Genomic DNA, 2744 nt, shown 5'->3' on the forward strand with positions numbered 1-2744 from the left:
AGTGGTAAGGAATCTGCCTGCCAATACAAGGAGACACAGGACATGGGGGTTCAATCCCTGGGTCAGAAAGATCCCCTGGAGAAGGAAATGGCAACCCACTCCAGTATCCTTGCCTGGGAAATCCCATGGACAGAGGAGCCTGGCAGGCTACAGTCTGTAGGGTCTCAAAGTCAGACATGACCAAGTGAGTAAACATGCACACAAAAGAGCTATGGAACTGCTTTGGGGTTCAAGGCAGGGAGGAGTTTCTTATATTTTATTTCACTAACACAAGTCTATAGGTACTTGACTAGATTGAATCTACTCTGATTTATATGAGACATACAGAAATAGTTTTAGCATATTATTTACCTGGGTTCATTCATTCATTCACATATTCATTTTACATTCACTGACTACTATATGCTCAGAATCTGATTCAGTGCTGACAGGTTAAAGAGATGAATAAGACACAGGCAGCAAGCTAAGTGGTTTTCCACCTAGAGGGAGGGACCTATATAAAGAAATAGATAAAACATAATGGGATACATCCTCTAATTGAAAAATGTATAAGAACATAAAGACAGGCGTGAATAAGCTATATAAAAATAGCTAATAGTTATCAAGTACTTAACTAAGACTGAAGTGTTTTACTTTACACATATAAATTGACTCATAACAATTGCAACAAGCCTCTGAGGTAAGTTACTTTTACCATCTCCATTTCATTGATGAGAAAACTGAGGAATAGGCTAGTTAAGTGACTTGTTAAGTGACTTCTCAGTTAAGTGACTGACAGAGTCAGTATCCAAAGCCAGACAGTATAACTTTAATGCACTGTGTCTCCACTGCTATCATGTTACTTGAGATAGTCACAGTGGGCTTCATAGAAGAGGTGATATGGAAAATGAATCTTAAGGGATGAGTAAGAGTTCTTCTGCAGAAAAGGAGAAAAGTATTCTAGGCAGAAGAGCTAAAATATATACAGAGTCTGAGGCATGACTAATGTATATGTGGAAGAAGCTAAAAACTTTACTGTGAAAATGGTAAGTTTATTTGATCTTGATACGGGATTGTGCATTTGTAATGCTGGCTTATTTGGAATTCAACTAAGAATCAGTTTGTACTTATAGGGGATGTAAAAATTGCTTGACTACACCTGTGTTTTGTTATTAGATGATTCAGGAGAATGAACAGGAGAGAAGGTCTGGAAAAAAAGGACACCAAATGAGACAGTTGAAATATCCAATAGGAAAAGGTTACAAAGCTCTGAATGAAGACAGTAGCAGCCCTAGTTATGGAAAGGAAAGGTATTAAGGAAGTAGGTCAGCAGATAGGTGGGAATGAGGGGGAGCCCTGAATCCAGGATTTTTTATTTGGGGGACAGCATGGATGATGATATCAGTAACCAGTGTTAGAAATACAGAGGAATTCTTTTCATGCCTAGGGCAGCCATGACTTGTGGTCCCAAGTAGCACCTGAAACGTGTAGCAGCTCCAGAGCATAGCATGCTGGATATACTGACTGGTGTGTTTGCTCCTCATTCAGCTACCCGTTCCCATAAGCTGAGGGAATGTTTCCGCCAAATCATTTTCCAAGGAGATCCAACCAGTCCATTCTGAAGGAGATCAGTCCTGGGTGTTTTTTGGAAGGAATGATGCTGAAGCTGAAACTCCAGTACTTTGGCCACCTCATGCGAAGAGTTGACTCATTGGAAAAGACTCTGATGCTGGGAGGGATTGGGGGCAGGAAGAGAAGGGGACGACAGAGGATGAGATGGCTGGATGGCATCACCGACTCGATGGACATGAGTTTGAGTGAACTCCGGGAGTTAGTGATGGACAGGGAGGCCTGGTGTGCTGCAATTCATGGGGTTGCAAAGAGTCAGACACGACTGAGTGACTGAACTGAAGGAACAGGCTTAAGTATGCCCCAAGGGATGAAGTAGAAAAGATCTGTATACAGAATTTCGTTAAGATTGATGGCAAGGTCCACACTGATACAACCTACCCTGATGATTTTATGGATGTCATCAGCATTGACAAGACTGGAGAGAATTTTCCTCTGATCTATGACATCAGGGATTGCTTTGCTCATCATATTACACCTGAGGAGGCCAAGTATCAGTTGTGGAAAGTAAGACAGATCTTCCTGGGCACAAAAGGAATCCCTCATCCTGTGACCCATGATGCCCACAGTATCTGCTACCCCGAATTCCTCATCAAGGTGAATGACATCATTCAAATTGATTTGAAGACTGGAAATATCACTGATTTCATCAAATTTAATGCTGGCAACCTGTGCATGGTGACTGGAGGTGCCAACTTGGGAAGAGTTGCTATGATCACCGACAGGGAGAGACATCCTGGTTCTTTTGATGTAGCTCACGTAAAAGATGCTAATGGCAACAGCTTTGCCATCCAGCTCTCCAACAATTTCGTTATTGGCACAGACAACGGACCATGGATCTCTCGTGAAAGGATATCTGCCTCAGCATTCCTGAGGAGAGAAGAGATCGGCAGCCAACAGAGCAGTGTATAAAATGATCTCTAGGTGACATGACTCTCAAAGTCTTTGTACTTAATTAAAGATATGGAGCCAGTCAGTGGTAAACACTGGATGCCTAAAATGCACCCAGAAAAAGTACAAGGCCCTAAGAACACAAGGATTCCATCCTGAGTGTTCAGTGCCTGGCAGAGGAGTTCACAGACAAGATCAATTATCCAGATATACATTTCTCTCCATTCTCTCAGTGGCCTGATTAA

At 42.1% G+C, this 2744-nt stretch overlaps 1 pseudogene; it reads left to right on the forward strand.

Annotated features, from left to right (window-relative positions):
• Positions 1-1433: 1433 nt before the first annotated feature.
• LOC138076277 (small ribosomal subunit protein eS4, X isoform-like) lies at positions 1434-2520 on the forward strand (annotated as a pseudogene).
• Positions 2521-2744: the final 224 nt, after the last annotated feature.

Source organism: Capricornis sumatraensis, chromosome 3 (assembly GCF_032405125.1).
Source record: "Capricornis sumatraensis isolate serow.1 chromosome 3, serow.2, whole genome shotgun sequence".
In the NCBI taxonomy this organism is placed as follows: domain Eukaryota; kingdom Metazoa; phylum Chordata; class Mammalia; order Artiodactyla; family Bovidae; genus Capricornis; species Capricornis sumatraensis.